At 44.4% G+C, this 23,481-nt stretch overlaps 1 protein-coding gene and 1 non-coding gene across 3 annotated transcripts in view; both read right to left on the bottom strand.

The window, feature by feature from the left end:
- The window catches only part of DCT (dopachrome tautomerase), a 117,294-nt gene extending 106,465 nt beyond the window's left edge, over positions 1 to 10,829 (bottom strand). The window contains exons 1-2 of one of the 2 annotated variants that reach the window (XM_062194030.1): positions 10,281 to 10,829; positions 9,469 to 9,588 (exon numbers count right to left, since the gene is read on the bottom strand). The gene's annotated coding sequence lies outside the window, so the exon portion shown is untranslated. The remainder of the gene's footprint in view (positions 1 to 9,468; positions 9,589 to 10,280) is intronic. The other variant, XM_062194032.1, reaches the window with a different exon arrangement.
- Positions 10,830 to 11,160: 331 nt separating this feature from the next.
- On the bottom strand, positions 11,161 to 11,233 carry TRNAF-GAA (transfer RNA phenylalanine (anticodon GAA)). The gene has a single exon. It is a non-coding gene; the product is annotated as a tRNA-Phe (tRNA).
- Between the last annotated feature and the right edge of the window lie 12,248 nt (positions 11,234 to 23,481).

Here is a 23,481-nt window from a genome sequence, read left to right as displayed (position 1 = left end):
GCTTCTTACTAATGCATATCCTGGAAGGCAGCAGGTGATAACTCATGTATTTGGGTGTATGTCATCCACGTGGAGACCAAGGTGGAATTCTAGGCTCCTCTTGGCTTTGACACGGCCTAGCTCTAGCTGTTGTGGGCATTTTGAGAGTGAATTAATAGATCAAAGTTCTCTGTCTCTGTCTCTCTGCCTTTAAAACAAATAAAGATAAATTTTTTAAAAATTCAAAAGGTACAAATGAGTGGTTATTTAGTATATTCACAGAACTGTACAATCATTACCACAGTTAATTTTAGAACATTTTCATTACAGCAAAAAGAAACCTCAAACCCCTTAGTTATTCTTTCTGAAGCCCTCCTTTCCTCCTGGCCATAAAAAAAATCACTATTTTACTTTCTGTCTCTGTAGATTTACCCATTCTGAGCATTTCATATAAATAGGACGATATAAGATGTGATCTTTTGTGACTGGCTTGTCTCACTTAACAAATTTTCAAGGTTCATCCAAACTGTGGCACATATCAGGATTTCATTCCTTTTTATGACTGAATTACAGTCTATTTTAAGAACATGCTATATTTTGCTTATCCATTGCTATTTGTTTCTGATAGAGTAATTGTAAATTCAGTGTTAAATACTAAAAGAAAAACAACACACAGCACCAACTTGCATCTCTGTGGAGCTGCTTTCTAGCCAGAAAGGTGTGTTGACATATGTTATTTCATCCAAATATGAGTGATTTTATTTGCAGCTCTAAACAATTCTGAATGACAGGTGTTGTTTTTCACTTTGTAGATGAACCCAGAGAAGTTAGGAGTCTAGGCAAAAGTGACATCGTCATGGCAGAGCTGGGTCTCATTGAGTCTGTGATTGTCCTGATACAATTCAGTTGAAGGGAGCATCAGCCTGTCCACACAGTGATGAGCATGTGAAAATCCACAGTGTTAAGACACAAGTTTGTCCACTTGTTCCCAAAATGCAGCCACTAAAGACTATGTAATCCACAGAAGGAGACCCTGAGCTCTCCAACCTCAAAGCAAGTGTATTACAGTTTCTACTGGGGATGACTCACTGATTAGGGAAGCAAAACAGCAATGCCTTTGTTAAACGTTCCCCTGGTTAAACATCTATCTGAGGTCTTATAACTTCACCATTTCTAAGCAGCCCCATTTTGATCAGAGACCTATTTTCCCTGGCCTAAAGGGGGAAAAAACTCAGTTAAATCTATATTTAAGCCTCCAGTTGAGCTATACTACAAAAATGGGAGGCATCCTAATAGAGTGTTATCTAGAAATAACTTAACCTCCAACTCCATAGAAGTTTGGCTATGCTTCCAAAATGGTCTTAAACCAGCTCAGAGGCTGGTAAATGACATTTAATCCTCCCATATCTAGAAAAATTGAACTTTTTATCTAAGACTCAGTGTAACAAAGGATGTGCTCAGCAATGTGACAGCAACCAGGGGCCAATGGCAAATATAGTCTGGGATCCAGGATCAACAGATGCAAGTCCTGGATCTGATGAGTTAGCACTAACACCAGCCAGAATCATGCAAGCTAGCTGCCAGGGCCTGTGACATCCAGCAGGTGCTCTTCAAAGGAGACCTACCAATTGCAATTGCTGAAGACCAACATGTCTGTGGTAATTTTACATGATAATTGAACTGATAATTGGCAGATTAAGTAAAGTGTCTCCATTACGGCATGTTCCTCTTTGTGTTGGACTGCTTGGTTTCTTCATATTTCTCTAACCAAGAACAAAAATCCTTCATTTAGTTCTTAATCTCTCAGTTATGAGTTAAAGGTTTCCCATAATTTGTTTTTATCTAGAAAACTCTTTACACTTTACATTAAAAAAAAAAAAGAGGGGCTGGTGCTGTAGTGCAGTGGGTTAAACCCCTGGCCTGAAGCGCCGGCATCCCACATGGACACCAGTTCTAGTCCCCAGCTGCTCCTCTTCCAATCCAGCTCTCTGCTATGACCTGGGAAAGCAGTAGAAGATGACCCAAGTGCTTGAGCCCCTACACACACGTGGGAGACCCAGAAGAAGCTCCTGGCTCCTGGTTTCTGATCAGCACAGCTCTGGCTGTTGCGGTCATCTGGGGAGTAAACCAGCAGATGGAAGACCCCTCTCTCTGTCTCTACCTCTCTGTAACTCAGTCTTTCAAATAAATAAAATAATTTAAAGAATCAGTCAGAGCATCTTAAGTAACTTGAAAGATGGTGAGAATTCTGTTATTGTTGTTGTTAGGATTTGTATTGAATGTCAACCATGTAAGGACTATGACCCTGATTCATGGGTTTATGACCTAAATTAATTTGTGTTAGTGCCCTGGAAAACCCTGGCCTCCAAAATGTTGCATCTTGTCTCTGTTAGGCTAAGACCACTCAGGATCTTTTGGAGAACTAGCCAGAAGTTCCAGTGTTCTGCTCTCCTGTTCTATGTTGAAGCAGAAGTGCAGCTGTTTTTCTCCACTCCATTTTAAAATTATGAAAGTGAGAAAAAATTAAAATACAGGTAAACAAAAAGAAAGCACTGAAAATTATCCATAACTTTAAATTAATCACACAACCTTTGTAGTCTGTTTGTAGAGTTGCTTATTGTTAAAGCAATAAGTATCAAGAAGCAATTCTTGAACACGTAAAGTGTTCCTGGCACAGTGCCAAGTGAGGTGAGCCAGAGAAGGAACAGGAACCCAGGTCTAGATCATCCTACGAGTTACTTCTTTTGTTAGGAAATCCAGAGGCCACAAATTGGTAGTGGGCCTCCATGGAGAGGATGAAAAATCAGAAGGTATAGTATTTTCCATTCAATACATACACACCGAGGATGATCCGATACCATCAAATTACTAGAGGACATTGGGGAAACTCTGCAAGACATTGGCATAGGCAAAGACTTCTTGGGAAAGATCCCAGAAGCATAGGCAATCAAAGCCAAAGTTGACAAGTGGGATTACATCAAACTGAGAAGCTTCTGTACTACAAAAGAAACACTTAGCAAAGTGAAGAAGCAACTGATACAATGGGAGAAAATATTTGCAAATTATGCAATTGATAAAGGGTTAAAATCCAGAATCTATAAAGAGCTCAAGAAATTCAATAACAAAACAATCCAGTTAAGAAACAGGCAAAGGACTTAAACAGGCATTTTTCAAAAGAGGAAATTTAAATGGCCAACAGACACTTGAGAAATGCTCAGGATTACTAGCCAACAGAGAAATGCAAATCAAAACCATTGCAAGGTTTCATCTTACTCCAGTTAGAATGGCTCTCCAATAGAAATCAGCAAACGACAAATGCTGGCAAGGATGTGGTGGGAAAGACACCCTGGTCCACTGTTGATGGGAATGTAAACTGGTGCAGCCACTGTGGAAGACAGTATGGAGAAACCTCAGAAATCTGAATATAGACCTACCATATGATCCTGCCATCCCACTCCTGGGGATTTGCCCAAACCAGAAGAAATCAGTATATGAAAGAGTTATCTATACCCTCATGTTCACTGCAGCACAATTCACAATAGATAAGATACAGAATCAACCCAGATGTCCATCAACCATTGACTGGATAAAGAAATTCTGGTATATACACACTAGCTGTAAAAAAGAAATGAAATCCTGTATTTTGCAACAAGACAGACACAACTGGAAGCCATTACACTTAGTGAAATAAGCCAGTCCCAAAAAGACAGTTATCATATGTTTTCCCTGATCTGAGGTAACTAATAGAGTACCTGAAATGTAACGTATTGGAGTAAAATAGACATTTTGAGATTCTCTTCCATTGAGGAACAGTGGGGGTTTTTTTTCCTCTTCATACTACTTGTTGAACTCTTTTACTTATGTAGGGTTAACTAAAAGATCATTAAATAAACTGAAAATAGAGCTTATTTTTTTTTTTTGACAGGCAGAGTGGACAGTGAGAGAGAGACAGAGAGAAAGGTCTTCCTTTGCCGTTGGTTCACCCTCCAATGGCCGCCGCGGTAGCGCGCTGCGGCCGGCGCACCGCGCTGTTCCGATGGCAGGAGCCAGGTGCTTATCCTGGTCTCCCATGGGGTGCAGAGCCCAAACACTTGGGCCATCCTCCACTGCACTCCCTGGCCACAGCAGAGAGCTGGCCTGGAAGAGGGGCAACCGGGACAGGATCGGTGCCCTGACCGGGACTAGAACCCGGTGTGCCGGCGCCGCAAGGCGGAGGATTAGCCTGTTGAGCCACGGCGCCGGCCTAGAGCTTATTTTTTTGACAGGCAGAGTTAGACAGTGAGAGACAGAGAGAAAGGTCTTCCTTCTGTTGGTTCACCCCCCAAATGGCCGCCACAGCCCGTGAACTGTGCCGATCCGAAGCCAGGAGCCAGGTGCTTCCTCCTGGACTCCCATGCCAGTGCAGGGCCCAAGCACTTGGGCCATCCTCCACTGCCTTCCTGGGCCACAGCAGAGAGCTGGACTGGAAGAGGAGCAACCAGGACAGAACCAGCACCCCAACTGGGACTAGAACCTGGCGCCACAGGTGGAGGATTAGCCTAGTGAGCCACGGCATTGGCCGAAAATAGGGCTTTTTAAAAATTAAGAGTGGGAATGTGAGAGGGAGGAGGAGAAGGAAGGGTTGGAGCATGGGCAGGAGGAGGGGAATTATCACAATGTTTCTAAATCTGTATATATGAAATACATAAAACTTGGGGCCAGCACTGTGGTGTACCGAGTTAATGCCCTGGCCTGAAGTGATGGCAGCCCATATGGGCGCCAGTTCCAGACCCGGCTGCTCCACTTCCCATCCAGCTCTCTGCTATGGCCTGGGAAAGCAGTGGAGGATGGCCCATGTCCTTGGGCCCTTGCACCCACGTGGGAGACCTGGAGGAGGCTCCTGGCTCCTAGCTTTGGATGGGCACAGCTCCGGCCATTGAGGCCAATTGGGGAGTGAACCATCAGATGGAAGACCTCTCTCTCTCTCTCTCTTTCTGTCTCTCCTCTCTCTGTGTAACTCTTTCAAATTAATAAATAAATCTTTAAAAATAAAAGAAATATATAAAACTTGTATAAATTAAATAATTTTTAAATGAAATAAAAAATAAAACAGAAGGGAATCCAAAGCTATTTGAAAAACCAGTTTAACACAAAACAAAAAGACAAAAACCAGGAACCCCTGAAAAAAAAATCAAAACACATCCACATCTATGCACAAGATGAACAATGTCACTGCATTCAGAGTCTGCTCATGGTAGGAAAAACAGCCATTTTGTCAGATTATTTGATCTATATGGCTGTCACTCATCTTTACACATCAACACTGAACTAGTCATGGATAAAATGTTTTTATAGAGAATCAATCAGGAAGGGGCTGTAGCTTCATTTATTATGGAAACCCTAACCATACAAGATGATCCTATGGGAGTTTTCTTTTAGACCACTGTTGTATGTGTGGTCTGCAATTGACCAAAATCTCATTATGTGGCATATGACTGTATATAGTGTTCAGAGACAATGGGGTAATAGGATTCTTTCCAGTGAGGCCACCACTTTTTTTTTTTTTTTGCCATCTTTGCCCCCATCTGTTTCCTCCCAGAACAATCAGCAGTAACAACCACAAATAAACTATAACTCAAAGAATTTTTGACAGGTGGCCTTCTGAAACAAGACAAGCCTACCTAGCAGCAATTATCTAGATGACCCAAACTTAGGTAAACACATTTCTTTTTATCACAAAACTCAGCCAAATATCATTTCACCCCTGCCACATAGTTCCTGGCTTTGTCAAAAATCTCTCCTACTTTAATATATTCAGGATGGGGAACACTTGTTTTGCCAAGGGCCACTTGGATATTTATAACGTCATTGGCAGGCCATACAAAATCATCATCTTAAAAATTAACCTGCTATAGATTAAATTTTAAGTCCCAACTGCAGTTACCTTGGCAGGGCCAGTCCAAATGATTTTGTGGGCCAGATATTCCTGATCCCTAAAGCCCATTTCTTCTCATAGCATTTCCTTGGAAATTATAATTTGAAAACAATAATCAGTCTGCCCTTACTTCTTATCTCCAATCCAATCTACTTCATACCCCTTTATTGTTGTTTTTTAAAAATTAATCTTGAGGGGGCAGGCATTTGGTACAACCATTAAGACACCACTTGAAATGTTCACATCCCATACTGGAGTGCCTAGGTTGGAGTCCCAGCTCTGTTTCTGATGTCACTAGTTACTGCTAATACACACCCTGGAAGGTAGCAGGTGATGATTCAAGTACTTGAGTCCCTTCTACACATGTTGAAGACCCAGATTGAGTTCCTGGTTCCTATCTTTGGCTGGTCCAGCCCCACAGGCATTTGAGGAGTAAACCAGAAGGGAGATATCTCTGTCTCTCCCTCTATTTCTCTGCCTTTCAAATAAACAAATATTTTTAAAATTTAATGATGAAATAAAAATGAATCTTTATTAATTCTGTTTTCATTATTGATTAACTTTTTCAATCTGAGTTAATCAAATCCAAACAAAATGGGTCTCACTAATTCAATGTATGAAAGAAAAACTACTATTTCACTTTATGGCTCATGGCCTATTTCAATATATCTCAGAATTGTTCTGGCTCTCATATCAGCACTCCTGTGTAAAATGTATTTTCTTCATTTATTTATATTCAACTATGCCTACCACATTGAAAAGTGATTGACAAGTTTAATGAGATTATGTATGAAAAGTGCTCATCAGAATGTCTGGCATATAGAAGGCATTCCATGAGTGGTGACTATCATTATTATTTTTTATCATCATCATCATTTGAGAAGGAGAGAGACAGAGCTCCCATCATCTGCTTTGCTCCCCAAATGTCCACAACTGGGGATGAAGCCCACTACTGGAAACTCAATCCAGGTCTCCTACACTATTGGCAGGGATCCAACTACTTCAGCCATCACTGCTGCCTCCCAGAGTCTGCATTAACAGGAAGCTGAACTCAAACCTAGGCATTCTGATTTGAGATGTAGACATCCGAATCAGTGGCTAAACCAATACACCAAACACTGCCCCTGTTATTCTTGGTGCTATGGACTTCAGAATCAGTGAAGTAACAGTGTTTGTTTAAAATGCACTGTGAATATATTTATGTCCTCGATAGTAAAAATATCTGTACCCCTTGCTTTAAGACAACTCACTATATGAAAATCAGAAATTACAGAACTAGTATGTGACTTTTGTTTCTGGAATGAAGACCCTGGCTCTCATTCAGACTCTCTTATTTCATAGGCCATCAGTCAGTGTCTGAAACAATCTTCCAAGATGACCAGCTAGGTTTTAGACACAATAATCTATTCCAACACTACATGTAAAGAATGACTGCACAGAATCCATATATTGCTGGAACCAGAGGCAAATCCAAACAGGATTTGTATTTCCAGCCAAGATCTCCCTATCAAATAAATCAGAGCTGTGACAAATACTATAACATGAAAGTAAACTATAAACATATAAATGAATGGATATGTGATCCAAGACTAATAAAATGGGCATTCATGTATGTACACATTGATTACATAAGGGGCCTCAATGAATTAGTCAATGTTCATCTAGTTTTATGGTGTATAACAATTACAACAGCTTTGCGAAGTCATAGTTCTGGTATAAAATGAATATACTATCCAGATCAATTGAGTAATAAATTTTTATAAATTTTTATTAAGCAATATGTTTGTGTGTTTTAACCTTAAAAGTTCTTCGGATTAGCTAGATGACCAAGTTTTCTTGATTTCAAAAGAATTTAATAAGATGCCTTTCCCGACCCACCCTGAATAAGCTGTCCAAAGCAAGAGGAAACATTCACAGCCTTTCTGCTTACAAAGAGCTGGCCTGAGCACCAGCTGTTATAATGTTTCATAATGATGTGATCTTTCCATTTAAAACATTTCTTTAGTCAAGTAAGGGCTGACTCCTCACCTCCACTCCCCACCCTTCACGGCCACCTCAGTTAGAAAGAGATGTCAGGAGAAATCTGATTGATGTGCAGTGTTCCCCACTCCTGGTAAGTGACAGTATTGACATCTTTTACAGCCCATTGCACTTCAAAGACAGACAATCATAATGGCCAGGTGGCATTTTTAGACTTTACTGTAAAGGTAACTACATATTGAGAGACCGAATATACAAATGGACAATGGCTGGACCACATACAAATGGAACTTTGACCCACAGCCTATAGCAGCCTGCCCAGGGAACTGATCCTTTAGCAGCAGCACAAAGTCCAGGAGGCCAGGCTGCCCTAAGACTTTCAGAAAAGTCAGACTGTCTCTTATAACAATCCAAAACCAAAAAATCACTTCTATAACAATGGCTCCAAATTGCCAGGCTTGATTAATTATCAACAACTTCCCTAATTTTTGTCCCCCTTTCCAAATTTGGGCCAAGGGGAGAAAGTCAGACATGACCCCAACCAATCCTGCAGGCTACCCTGCTCCTAGGTAGCTGCCTCCAGCTTCCTCAGGCCTACCAGAAGCCCTCTTTTCCCCCTCTATAAAGTTTTCCCACTACTCTGCTGCCTTTGAGTCTCTGCCAAACACAAGAGATGGTGGCTGACTTTCTGTGGCAAGCTGTGAATAAATAGCCTTTGATTCTCTCACTTGGCTGGTCTTTATTTCACACACCTGTGTGCGTGTGTGTGCATGTGTATATGTGTGTGTGCAGTTAACTCTGCCTACCTATGTCCTGATCATCCCTCCATGCCACAAGGCCTCCACAACTACACTTCCAGTGAAGGCCTAAACCATTCCCTCATACACACACCCACCCACCCCCACACTTTTCAGGACAAAGGTTCTGTCCTTGACCAAACTCCAGCCAGGTTTCTCCGAGCTCTTTTCTCAACTAGGCTTCAACCCTGCCCTATAAATGCTACCCACTCTCAGAACACATGATTTCATCTACCCACCTTTTCCTCATTAAGAGACTTAAGAAAACACTAGTTTTTAACAGCTCAAGGCTACATCCCTGGGCTAACCCTAGTCCCTCTTAGCAGCCTACTTGAGAAAGCTCAAAGCTGCAGAAAATTTCCCATCCAACATCTGAGGTCCCAAACCACGCTCTTAAAATTGCAAATCCTTCCTCAGTCTCTATGAGATGCACTGTAATTCCAACAACTCATGAGCATTTTTCTCAAAAACTCCATCTGAAATGGAGTCATTGAATGCAGTCAGAGGACAGGACCTCTGACTCCCAGGCTCTGTGGGAGAAGAGAATACTAACTTCCGTAGTTGCCGGCTAACAGATTTGGACTGATCAGCATTGATACTGACCAACCCTTTGTAATTTTTCTCTTCCCGGAACTGCTCAATACCTTGCTGGCCCTTCTCCTTCTTCCCTCAGTCTCCCTGGAAAAAGCCCAGTCACCTCCAGACAAGTAGGAGTTGAGTTCAGTTCATGTCGGACCCTCTTTCCTGCTGCATCATTACTTATGCAATTATTATTAAAATAATTAAATCTGTCCTTACCTTCTTAACTAGTGTCTGGCTTTGTTTAGCGTTCATTCCAAGCAGGTGTGTGTCTCCAGCCTTCTACTACCCCTCCTGCAGAGGCCTGCACCTGGGCTTAGTGAGCACCAGCAGGATTGTCTGAAATGAACAGCCACTCTCACCATCAACACCCAGGTCTTTAGACACCTCATAGCCAGTTGCACTCCACCTAGGTTAAGTCTGTCTGTATCCACAAAACTGTCCTCTGGGCAAGGACCCAGTCCAGGACCCCTACTCCTAGGAGCCTCTTGATTAATCAGACAAAAGCATTTAGTTCCTTCTTAAAACAGTCTTCATGTTTGTGACATCTTAAGGACACATCTCCACAATATTCCCATACAGTAACACGTGGGAGGCCGCAGATGGTAGATGCTGGCCATACATTACATTTAATTCTCACAAACCAAGAAGAGCTATTAGGCATAAATGAGAAGGATGACAACGTACTTCATACAGTGGTTACAGAGAGTGAATAATGCCTGGATCTTAGTGGGTGGCCAGTGATTAATGTCCACTTACTAAAGGAGCGAATAACTGAGTACACACAGCACTGTCATAAATGAGTTGCTTCTCCCTCTCAAAACACTAAGCGAGAACATAAGCAAGACCTAAGGCAGAAACCCCACTAATGACCGTCTCATCTACCGGCCAGCACCTTACCACCGCAAGAAACCGCCTGCTCCATTCCGCAGGGGTCCCAGTAGATGTCATTCCTTCTTCCCATCTTGCAAACCTGCATCCCTGCAACCTGCAGCCCTGGCCAGTGAGACAACACATAACCCGGAATGCACCTTCATTTTCTTTACTCGGCACCACCTGGTTTGGCCTCAGGTGGGCTCCCACGGGTCGCTCGGGAAATGGATCCTCTCGTGTGTCCTCACACACAGACACTCGGCGTGAAAGCAAAGGCGCTCAGGGAAGCCTGTTTCACGCATGTGTGGAAGTCTGAGTTCACCCTTGCAGGGAAGACACGAGTTCTCACAGAAACCGTCTCGCGGCAGGGCTCTTGCACACCCAGCACGTGGGGACCAGGGGGGCTCGGCCCCGAGCTGCACCAGAGCACCGCCAGCGTTTGTTCAAACGCCTCAGGATAGGCCTCCCGCAGCTCCACATTCAGACTCTGCCTTTCTAACGAGGTCCCGGTTGGCGGCTAGCCCCGGCACCACACTCTGAGAACCAACACAGTTGTTTCCAAGGTTATGGGAGCTCAAGGCAAACTGGTTAATGGCGCCGGCACCAAGCCCGGAGCCGGCCCTCAGCGCCACGCATCAGGCCCCGCGCACGAGGGCGCCGGGCGGGCTTCAGCTGGGCACCCAGCAAGCTGTCGCCTTCCCTTTAAGCCTCTGGTGCTCTGGGGAACCCGAGCGGTACTTGGTAGACGGGTCTTCCTCGTCCCCTGCACTCCAGAACTTTCCACAGCAGCCGCTTTTCTCACACCCGCGCTCCACGCGGCGGCGCTGCGGGATTTCACGGCGCATGCGCGGCGGAGCCGCCGGAAGCGGTAGTGCCTACCCGCCGGTTTTTCTGCGGGCGGCTGGGTGGTGCCTTTCGACGTGTCGCTTGCTCTTCAAAGCCCAGCTTTTCCCTGGGCTAGAATGAGTGAGCTAGAAGTAACATAGACAGAGGGTCTTAGGAAATTTGAGTCGTCTCTGACTAAAACTAAAAACACACTGCCGAAACCCGGGATCGAACCAGGGACCTTTAGATCTTCAGTCTAACGCTCTCCCAACTGAGCTATTTCGGCTCGCGAGCTCAGGGTTCTTTAAGAAGTTATCACTGAAGGTGCCCCGCCTGCACTCGGTCGCTTTCCGGCGGTGGTTTGCTGCAGCGCTTTTGTCTGTGTGTAAAGAGGCGGGAACGCCCGGTTCCCTCCACCACCGTTGCCCGGGGCCTCCCTTACCGGGCCACCCGCTGGGCCGGCCGCCGCGTCACTGGCCACCGGCCGCCCGGGCTGCGAACCGCCGGCCCCGCCTGCCGCGGCCCGTGCTGCCGGGCGAGGAAGCGGAGGCCGCGGAGCCGGGGCGCCGGCCGGTCCTGCCCCGCAGCCCGCAGCCGCGCTGCGCTCCCGGGTCCTGCAGATGCCCGCCGCGGCTGGAGCCTCGCCTGGATTCTGCCTGGCCGGTACCGGTGAGCCCACGGAGGCCCGCCGTCCCTGCCGCTCCCTGCGCCGCCAGCGTCTGTGAGCGCCAGCCGCGCACAGCCCACAGTGCGCAAGCCTTGCAGTGGGTTCGTTTTCCCCTTCGATTACATTAAATTCAAGTCGAGGATCGTTAGCCCTTTGAAAACACTCATTAGAGGCCGGTGCAGTGGCGTGGTGGGTAAAGCATCCCACATGGATGCCGGTTCGAGTCCCAGCTGCTCCACTTCAGATCCCGCTCTCTGCTATGGCCTGGGAAAGCAGTAGAAGATGGCCTAAGTCCTTGGGCCCCTGCACCTGCAAGGGATAACTGGAGGAAAGTCCTGGTTCCTGGCTTCGGATCAGCACAGCTCCGGCCGTTGCGGCCATCTGGGGAGTGAACCATTGGATGGAAGACTTTCTCTCTGTGTCTCCCCCCGCCCCTCCCTTCTCTCTCTGTGTAACTCTTTAAGTAAATAAATAAATATAAAAAAATACTCATTAGAGCTTCTGGATGGATGGAAGGAAGGAAGTGGATAGAAGTTAGAATGGACAGGTGGGTGGATAGACAGGTGGGTGAATAGAAGAAAGGATGGATGGATGATGGATGGGTGGGTGGGTGAATGGATGGATAGATGGAAGAATGGATGGCTGAGTGGATGGAAGGAAGGATAGATGGATGGGTGGAGGGCTGGCTGGATGAAAATGTGAAACAAAATTAGAAATGTTCACATAGCTACTGATAACGCCAAGCCTCCTGGCTTCCAAGGAAAGTCTCTTTTTCAAAAGAGTTATTTGTTGTGCTGAATACAAATAAATGAAGTGCTTGCAGTTTAAAAGAAGTCGATGGCTAGGCAGGGGAGATGAAGAGAGTTCTTGGTTGGACAGAATTCAGAGAACAGTTCCAGGGGTTTGGAGTGGCAGGAGGAGAAATTTGGGGCAGCCACTCCCTTGAGGGTCATACATAAAGAGATGGGAAAAGAGGACTTTGACAGGCTCTCTTGTGTGTTGTGAATACAGCTGCCTTCTACACTTCTCCTCAAAACACTGCAGGGGAGACTTGAATTTCTGTCAATAACTCCTTGGGCTGCCGGTAGGCTGTATTTACTGTAACTGCTCACTGGATTGAATCATAAGATAGCATGACTTCTTAAATTGTACAAATGTCCGCATGTTAAAATCTAGGAAGCCTCTCCCAAGCTATGTAAGATGTGATCGGGTGACAAGGTGAATGGGACGTCTGGAGCATTACGGTCACCTTTCCTGCTAGTCAAAGTGAAAACCAGTGGCTCCATGTGCTGTCACCTGGAAAATCAAAACCTAGGTGACTAGGGAGGTAGTGGTACGTTTTGGTGGAATTTGGGGTGGGAATGGGGAAAAAGAAAAGGTCTTGGGTCAAAGAGGAAATGAAGGAAGAGAGGAGAGAGAAGAGAGGGAGAGAGAGAGAGAGAGAGAGGAGGGAAGGAAGACTGCAACCAAAGACTGCAACTTTCAGAACTTAACGTGAAAAGATTTCTTAGCAAATTGTGAAATCCTTGAAACTACATTGCAATACAGATCCTTTGTTGACTACGATTTTAAAATACGAGTCTTGGATAAATGGGGTGGCCACACAACCCAGTTTGCTCAAGCCAGCCGTTTATGGATGGTGTCCCAGAATCCACCATGGTTAACACCCCTTTCCCTGTTAAAAAGTGAGAAGTGTCCCAGAATGACTGGAAGAGAAATTACGCGGTCACCCAATTTATCCACTTGGAGAAAAAGAGCCTAAGCCTGCTGAATGCCACTTGTTCACTATTAGCGTAAAGATTTGAACACCAACCCAGTCTTAGCTGTTGCTGTATTACAGAAGACACTGCACGTTTCTGGGACTTCGCACCATGATTCCCACACTACACAGCTTGCTGCAGTGAATTCAGAAAGACACTACAGAATAGTTTACATTTTTGAAGGAAATTTTTCTTATTTTAGTAGGTCACCCTGCAATTTTTTTCAGGGAAACTTCTCTTTGCAAAGCTAGGTTTTTACAGCAGTCATAAAAAAAAAAAAAAAAAGGCAAGTGCCTGTGAAAATCAATAAGGAATAGGATATCAGAGCCAAGGTGTCCAATCTTCTTCCAAGGTCGGAGAAATTGTGCACTGCCCAAGGTGCACACATCCTGTTGGTAATTGTGGTTGTTCAAGAATAAAGTGAAACTATAACTTTTCTTTCCACCTCTGTGTAAAGTTTTTTTCAAGTGGCTACAAAGTTGTTGGACATAAGTACTTATTAAGTTGTTTGGGCCTGAGTACTTAATAAAAGGAACTGCTCAGTAATTCTTGTTGCCTGTGGGCACTGGAAAAAATGACTGAGACATTAATAACGTTGTGAATTGAGAAAGTTTGTGAATGAAAATTGTTAATGACTTTGGGAGAAAACCATGCTTTACCCAGCAAGATTGCAGAGGCACGAACCTTCAGAGCACCGTGGAGACCAAGCACCACCGGCTAAAGTGAAGTGCAAATTTGTGCAAACATGTTGCCGGAGGAAGGAACGAGTGATAAAGCAGTTGGCAACATGAGGATAAGAATGTGGAAGACACCATGTGGAAAAAGAAAGCTTGCGTGGGCTGCAGTCCTGTCTTCTAAATTAGCCTGGGGATTGTGGCCAACTCCAGTCTAATTACCTATGATAACTATGAAAACTAATTATGAAAACTAGCAGATCTAACAATAATAAAACTAAAGAGGTTGTTTTATGGAGTTAGGCTATCTTATACACTTCAAAACCACTGTCAATTGATTTCTGTCCTTAACTTTACTCCCAAAACCCCACAGCACTAACACCAAACAAGCAATTATTTTTCTTGTATTTGCCTCTGATTTTAATCAGTATTTCTCAAAAGTGTTAAAAAAAAAAAAAATGAGGCCAGAGTTGTGATGCAGCAGTTTAAGCCACAGCCTGTGAAACTACATTCCATAAGAACCCTGGTTGGGGTCCTGGTTGCTCCACTTCAGATCTAGCTTCCTGCTAATGTACCTGGAAAACAGTAGAGGATAGCCCAGGTGCTTGCTCCCTTGCCACCCATGTGGGAGAACAATAGGAGTTCCACACTTTGGACTTGGCTTGGCCCATTCCGGGCTGTTGTAACCATTTGGAGAATGAACCAGTGGATAGAAGAAATCTCTCTCTCTCTCTCTCTCTCTCTCTCGTTCTGTAATCTGCCTTCCAAATAAAAAAAAATAAATCTTTGAAAAAAAATGGTCAGGGTTATATCAAAAGGACATAGGAGCACGTTTGAAGGGGCTCTTACTGGCCAACAGTGGGGCAATCTGAGCATGCACATAGTAACAGGTGCAATATAATAAAAACCCTGTGAGTACAATAATTGGGTATGGTGGTCAGGTCAGAGTGAGGGCTCTTGCTTATAGCTGAATTAATTGTGCTGACTGATAAAGAGTGGAAAGGATGGTGGCCTTGGAAATCACCAATTCCCAAGCATCATAGAAAAGCTAGATCTGAAGTGGAGCAACCAGGACCCCAACCAGGGTTCTTATGGGATGTGGTTTCACAGGCTGTGGCTTAAACTGCTGCATCACAACTCTGGTCCCATTATTATTTTTTAACACTTTTGAGAAATACTGATCTGATCCAGCTCTCTGCTATGGCCTGGGAGAGCAGTAGAAGATGGTCCAAGTGCTTGGGCCCCTGCACCCACTTGGGAGACCTGGAAGAAGCTGCTGACTGCTGGCTTAGGATTGGCCCAGCTCCAGCCATTGTGGCCATTTGGGAAGTAAACCAGTGGATGGAAGACCTCTCTCCATGAAAGACCACTCTCTGTCTCTCTGCCTCTGCCTCTCAAACAGATAAATAAATCTTTAAAAAGGAAAGAAGAAAAAAGAAGAAGGGAGGGGAGGGGAGGGGAAATGAGGGGAGGGGAGAGGAAAATTATCAGATGCTAATTCTAGGAGAACATTTTATGAGCCCAAAAATTTCTGTTAAGCCATCAGTGCATGTCCTTAAAATGCCTCTCCACAGTTTGCTTACAAGTTGCAATGGGGAAAATATCAGCTATGCAAGTTAAGAAACTGCCACCTGCAGTGCCAGCATCCCTTGTGGATGCCAATTTGAGTCCCAGCTGCTTCACTTCCCATCCAGCTCTCTGCTATGGCTTGGAAAGCAGTAGAAGATGGCCCAAGTCCTTGGGCCCCTGCATCCACGTGGGAGACCAGAAAGAAGTTCCTGGTTCCTGACTTCGGATCGGCTCAGCTCCAGCTGTTGTGGCCATCTGGGGGGTAAACTAGGGATGGAACACCTCTCTTCTCTTTCTCTCTGCCTTTGCCTCTCTGTAGCACTTTCAAATAAATAAATAAATAAATAAATCTTTTAAAAAATAAAGAACCTGGATAATGCCTTCATTGGGTCATCAAAATTTAATTACCAAGGAATGACATTCAGACATCCTGTGCCACCTCATATGACAGCCTGAAGAGGATGCAACACACCTGAATAGTGTTCCAGCCAGGGATGAATAACCTGAATTTATTCAGGAGGCAACATTAAACAAATCCCAAATGAAGACCCATTCTAATAAATAATTGGCCAGTAGTCTTCAAAACTCTTAAATTCATGAGACCAAGAAAAAGTTGACGGCCGGCGCCGTGCCTTAATAGGCTAATCCTCCGCCTTGCGGCGCCGGCACACTGGGTTCTAGTCCCGGTTAGGGCGCCGGATTCTATCCCGGTTGCCCCTCTTCCAGGCCAGCTCTCTGCTATGGCCCGGGAGTGCAGTGGAGGATGGCCCAAGTGCTTGGGCCCTGAACCCGCATGGGAGACCAGGAGAAGCACCTGGCTCCTGGCTCCTGGCTTCAGATCAGCGAGATGCACCGGCCGCAGTGGCCATTGGAGGGTGAACCAACGGCAAAGGAAGACCTTTCTCTCTGTCTCTCACTATCCACTCTGCCTGTCAAGAAAAAAAAAAAAGAAAAAGTTGAGAAATAATTTCAGATGCAAAATGGCTAAAGAAAAATGAAAACTGATGCCATGTATCATCCTGGGATGGTTCCTATTCTGGACAGGGGAACTAATTTAAAATATGCTATTGGGACAGTGAATAAAATTATAAAATAGCTGTAGATTAGATGAAAGTGTTGTGACAATGTTAAGTTTCCTGAAGTTGGCAAACATGGGTAAGAAAATATCTTTGTTTTCAGTAAATACACACTAAAGTATTAAAGAATAATGGATTTATTTACACTCAATTTTGAAAATAAAACATGTACATATTATCTACGTGAATACATATATGCATATAAAGTATGAAAAAGTAAATAAGGAAAAACATTAAAAGTTCTTGAATCTGAGTAAAAGATATTTATAACTTATTTATAACTTCTTAGTAGCTGTTTTAAAATATTGAAACAAATTTTTAAAACAAAATTTTTTTGCCAGCAATGCAGGCGGAGGACTAGTCAAGTGAGCCGCGGCACAGGCATCCCAGGTTCTAGTTCTGGTTGGGGCGCCGGATTCTATCCCGGTTGCTCCTCTTCCAGTCCAGCTCTCTGCTACGGCCCAGGAAGGCAGTGCAGGATGGCCCAAGTGCTTGGGCCCTGCACCTGCATGGGAGACCAGGAGGAAGCACCTGGCTCCTGGTTTCAGATTGGCGCAGCGCGCCAGCCGTAGCGGCCATATGGGGAGTGAACCATCGGAAGGAAGACCTTTCTCTCTGTCTCTCTGTCTCTGTCTCTCTCTCTCTCTCACTGTCTAACTTTGCCTGTCAAAAAAAATTTTTTTTTTCATTTTGGCGACCTTCTGGAGCTAAGCCAGCTTCAGTTAGAACCATAGTAATGCTGGAGTTAGAAGAGAACTTGGAATTTTGTGAACCTAATCCACGAATTTTCCTATCAGCAAACTGAGGCCCAGAAACATGGTAAGTAACTTGCTCAAGGTTACTGTGCACATATTCATCTGCTCTGATGCCCATAACAGAAACCCAGAGCCTGTGTGGCTAGAACAACAGAAATTTCTCACACTTTGGAGACCAGGAACTCTCTGGTCAAGGTGCTGGCTGACTGGGTTCCGGGTGCGGGATCTGCCTTCCAGACTTGCAAGGTCTGCCTTCTCTCCAATGGCTTCTCCTCTGTGCACACTCGCAGAGAGGTAGACAGAATGACCTCCTTCAGTAAGGCCATCAATCCTATTGTGTTAGGACTATTATGACCTCTTCAATCTCAATTATCTTCCAAAAGCCCTATTTCTAAATGCAGTCACACTGAGGGTTAGAGCGTCAACCTATGAATTCAAAGGTGTGGGTGAAGGACAATAATTGGATCCAAGGCAGTTACACAATTTGGTACAGAACTCACTGCTGACCTATAAAACGTATTCTCTATCTGACATCAAATGCTCTTAATTCTTTAAAAAAAATAAAGATCCTATTTCAATTAAAAATTGGCATGAGAGGGGTCGGCGCTATGGTGTAGTGGATCCCATTTGGGCGCCAGTTAGAGTCCTGGCTGCCCCACCTCTGATCCAGCTCTCTGCTATGGCCTGGGAAAGCAGTAGAAGATGGCCCAAGTCCTTGAGCCCCTGCATGCACATGAGATACCCCGAAGAAGCTGCTAACTCCTGCTTCGGATCAGTGCAGTTCTGGCCATTTAGGGAGTGAGCCAGTGGATGAAAGACCTCTCTCTCTCTCTCTGCCTCTCTTCCCTCTCTGTGTAACTCTGACTTTCAAATAAATAAATAAATCTTTAAAAAAAAATGGCATGAGGTCATCTAAAGTCAAAACTGAAATGGGGGAGGGTTGGCAGTAGGGCCCAGCTTTTTCTTGTATTACTTTGTGTGTGCATGTGTGTGTGTGTGTGTCTTTGCTTTTGAAGTTTTCTGTGTGTAGAAAATAATACCTTTTCTTGGTGGATATAAAATGATTTCTCCAAAGTTATATATAAAGTTTTGACTTAAGGGAAAAGAAAAAAAAAAGCTAATAGATTGCAAATATCACTAGTGTGCTGAATTGATCCAAAAGAAGTTAATTTATTTAAGGCCATTAAACCACAAGTCGATGAAGCCCTTATTGTTTTTTGTTTTTGTTGAATCACATACATCAATATAAAGCCTTTGGGTATACTCACCAGGCCAGAAACAATTAAGTAAATTACACTCAAGAACAACCTACCAGGCTTTTTATATGTTCTAATCCAATCCTCCCACATCCATCAAGCAAACACCTAACCATGTGGATTTTGCACAATGCCCTAAAGGCCAGAAAACTTGGATCCCAGAACATGAGTTTCAGAGGTTTGGGTGCTCTTTAGATACTTCTTAGCTTAATTGCTTCCCTCTGTCTTTTGATGAACTGTGCCAGCCTCCCAACTCTATCCTTGTCCCCCTTTCCCATTTTCCCACCCCTTCTGTATCCAGCAATTAGGGATAATGCCTGCTTATTCACCCAAAGAAATCAGAGGAAATAAATTTCATACAGGAGTCTCCTGAACCCCTTGACAATAAAAAAAATTCAGAAACCATAAATAAATTCCTCTTTTCCTTCACCCCAGTGGAGGTGCACAAGATGGTGTTCAGTGCTCAGTGGCTAAAAAAAGAGGGCAGGAGAGAGAGACCTGTGTGCAGTGGCCATCTTTTCTGAACAAAAGATCTTATTCTTGCTTCTGCTTCTACTCAGTTGCCAGTCTTACAAAAGCATAAAAATCAAGCATATATAGATACAACTTTTTATTTTGCTTGATACATAGTACACAATCACTCACCTTTGTTGAAAATGAACAGTTAAATTCTGCAGTTTCAAAGACTTGGGATACAGTTACCCTACCTTGCAGTCAACTCCAATGAGATTTACAGTCCAATCTTTAACTTTACAAGGTCAACTTAATAATCCGTCATGACATATGTTCAGGGATAAAAATGTCTTCTTTGTCTTTTATTCTTAACTTTTAATTTCCCTTTTGAATCAGGCTTTCAGTTTTGACCTTCACAATTACTAAGGAAAATCAGATTGCGGTAATTAGAATATTGCCGTAACATCATCTAAAACTATGGTCTGATTAGTCCATTAACTTAAGCAACCACAATTTCAACTCCTGAGAATGTTAAATGGATTTCATTCTAGCTGTGTGGTACACTATTCTTTTTTATGAGAGCTGAAATATCTGTGGAGGCAAAGGGAGTGCTGTTATTTGGAATGTTGCAAGGGCTTCAAACTCTGAACTGCAGATAAGGTTAAAAGAAACACGCGTTTTCTAAATATTAACACTTGGAATTTTCATTTGATTTCTAATATCCAACTAATTAAAATGAAGATTTTTGCTGTGGAGATTTTTTTTCCTGGCAAAGAAAAATTACTTTATATTTTCACCTAAGTTTATTGTTTCAAAACAAACAAACAAACAAACAAACAAAGGAAGGCCAGAGCTCCAGGGCCACTAATTAAAGTTTAGAATTTTTCTAGAAATAGAAAGGTGTTTCTCAAGGGCTTTTTTGGCCTCCTTTATTTAGCATTTCTCAACTCTGTAATTTGTATTCAGTCTTTTAATCTGGGAGTGCACTTCCCCTGTTCCCCTCTAGTTGACTCACAACTATTTTCTGCTTTCATTCCAAGTCAGTAGAGGAGGGATGAAGCCAAGTACAGAGCTTATCAAGCCTTTAGCTGGATGACTTTCCAGTAGTTTAGAGAGAGAATAAGAGGAGTGAGAGTTACAATTGCTTCATTTTCTCCTCAAAATTGACTTTATTAAATCAAGATGATGCAAGGGGAGTTGCCACTTTCTGAATTAAGGGCTAAACAAGTTATATTTGAAATAAAGAAAAACAGTGTGTTCTGTCACTGGGTAATACTCGACGTATGTCATTTGAATTATACAGAGCTTAACTATAAACACAGCTGTATTAGAAATACTGTGAAAAAGCTATGAGCGATTCGAAGAACAATCCCTTAAAGACTGGCATTTGAGGGTCAAACATCTGCCTTTCTAAACAGTAACAACTACAAAACATGAACAAAATCAGAAACAAGCACAAGACTTGCAAGACTGGTTGACCTATTTCCTAAAGGGTGGAGTTCCAGGGGGGAAATGGTCATCATGTAGTCAGACAGTGGAGTGTGAAAAAAGCAGGGGTTCTGCCTGGCGGCGGAGATGGAGGGGGTGATGTGTGTGTGTGAGGAGAGAGGAAGGGTGGAGAAAAGCTCAGAGACAAAGGGACAGCGACAGAGACCTGCTCTGTTAAAACTACAGGTATTTTAAACTTTTACTTATTTATTTGAGAGGCAGACACAGAGATAGAGTTCCCATCTGCCGGTTCATTCCCCAAATGCCCACAAAGCCCAGAGCTGGGCTGAGGCCAGTCTGGGAACTGGGAACTCAGTCCAGGTCTCCTGCCTGGGTGGCAGGGGCTGTCACTGGAGCCATCACCACTGCCTACCAGGGCATACGTTAGCAGGAAGCTGGAGTCAGGAGCAAAGAGGCCAAGGACAAACCCAGGCCCAACCCCCTTCTTCTTTGAAACCCTACAAAGATGCCCAGAGACACAGAGGTGACTCCACTCCCAGGAGTTCAAGTGGGGGGGGGGGGGGGAGAAACAAACCTACAAACACATAAATCCTATGCGTAAAGCAAAGGCAGAACCTCCACATCTGCAAGCAAGGTCAGCTCTGGTGAGCAGGTGACACTGAGGTGGGGTTTTGAAGATTGGTCGGGAGTTCTTCAGAGAAGAAGGTGCACTTCTGGCAAGATGGATTTAGCCACCCAGAGGCACTGAGAACTCAAAGGCACAGGCAGGCCTGGGCATCCTAAGGCTGCTGTGGCCACGTGTGAGAGTGGCTGTACATGGAGCTGGGTAAGTTGCCCCGTGGAATCTCAAGCATGAGCAACAGGGGACCAAAACATATTGTTAATATCAAGGAGTGGTTTGATTTACAAGAATTTGAGTCTGGGGAAGAATAAAGGGAAGATGTGAGATGCAACCCTAACCCTAACCCCCCCAAGTAGAGGGGGTCTTGGAGGCAGAGAAAGCAGTGGGGAGAGTGGTACAGAAAGTAGCAAAACGGGCAGCAGCAAGGACCACAGAAGAGAAGCCAGATTGCCAGGGTTGCTAAGGGGGGCTCTGTCAGGTTCATGACTGGACCTGAGCAGTGAGAGAACAGGGAACGATGGCATCAGAGTTGCTGGCTTCTGGAAGCATGAGTGGTTACACAATTCAAGGCTGAGAACACAGGAGACAGAACAATTTGGGGCTGTGGGGCAGATAGTAAGTTCTGGTATATATCTGTAAAAGTTGAGGTATCTTTCGGAATCTAGATGGGAGAATCTAGCAGGCCATGGATACTATGAGCCTAGAACCTCATTTAAAAAAAAAAAAAAAAAAAAAAGCAGGCGCCAGAGAAAAGAGATGTGGAAATCCTGGTCAGCATGAGAATGGAAGGTAAGGGTTCAGGGATGAATGGGGTCATCCAGAAAGCCAAGTGAGTGTTGGGGCCAAGGAAGCAGTGTTGGGTGACATTGTCATGTAGGGCAGTGATTTCCACCAGCACTGGCAGTTGGAGGAATTTATAGCTGTCACAACAGGTGTGATGGGTGAGTAGTGGCCAGGGATGCTGCGAAAGATCTTAGCATAGGACAGCCTCCTACAGCAAGAATCACCCAGCCTCAAATGTCAACAGTGCCAAGACAGAGAACTCCCAGCCGAAGGAATGGGCAGAGAAACACGAAGCCAGTAAGAAAGAGAAGGTAAAATGGTGAGGGAGATCAGATACTGACACTGCTGGTGGCACAGGACAAGAGTGCTCTTTTTTTTTTTAAAGATTTATTTTATTTATTTGAAAGAGTTACATAGAGAGAGACGTAGAGACAGAGGTCTTCCATCTGCTGATTCACTCCCCAAATGGCTGCAACAGCCAGGGCTGGGACAGACAAAGCCAGGAGCCAGGAGTTTCTTCAAGGTCTTCCACGTGGGTTCAGGGGCCCAAGAACGTGAGCCATCTTTCACTGCTTTCCCAGGCACATTAGCAGGCAGCTGGATCAGAAGTGGAGCAGCCAGGACTCAAACAAACGCCCATATAGGATACCAGCACTGCAGACAGAGGCTTAACCCACTATGCCACAGCCCCAGTCCCAATTATGGATAATTTTTAAGGTTGGTTTAGTTTTCCAACTTTTCTGCAATGAGCATGTTTTATTTTTGAAACAGCTAACAGATAAATCAGACAAATGACCTGAATTAGCTGTTTGCTAGCAGGATAAAGTCCGTGTATGTCAGAGTAACAGACCAGGTCCTCCCTCCCTTACCAGGCCACCCCCTTCCTCTCCAGCCTCATTTTCCCATCTCCCATTGTAGAGCAGCAGCTCTTATCATAGAATTGCTGCACCTCATACCGGAGTTTCTGATTCTGTAAACCAGTGGGCAGGGCCCAAAAACTTGCATTTCTTTTTCTTTTTTTTTTTTTTTTTTTTTTTTTTTTTTTGACAGGCAGAGTGGACAGTGGGAGACAGAGAGGTCTTCCTTTTCTGTTGGTTCACCCCCTAGTGGCCTCTGTGGCCAGCACACTGCAGCCAGCGCACCGTGCTGATCGGAAGCCAGGAGCCAGGTGCTTCCTCCTGGTCTCCCATGGGGTGCAGGGCCCAAGCACTTGGGCCATCCTCCACTGAACTCCCGGGCCACAGCAGAGAGCTGGCCTGGAAGAGGGGCAACTGGGACTGAATCCAGCACGCCGACTGGGACTAGAACCTGGTGTGCCGGCGCCGCAAGGTGGAGGATTAGCCTAGTGAGCCACAGCGTTGGCCAAAAACTTGCATTTCTATCAGTTCCCATGTAATACAGACACTGTTGGTCTGGAAACACATTTTTCAAAATTATTATTGTGGTAAATAGACATAAAATGTACCATTT

This window comes from Lepus europaeus, chromosome 6 (assembly GCF_033115175.1).
Source record: "Lepus europaeus isolate LE1 chromosome 6, mLepTim1.pri, whole genome shotgun sequence".
NCBI classification, from domain to species: Eukaryota; Metazoa; Chordata; class Mammalia; order Lagomorpha; family Leporidae; genus Lepus; species Lepus europaeus.
This window is presented reverse-complemented; position numbering and strand designations above follow the sequence as displayed.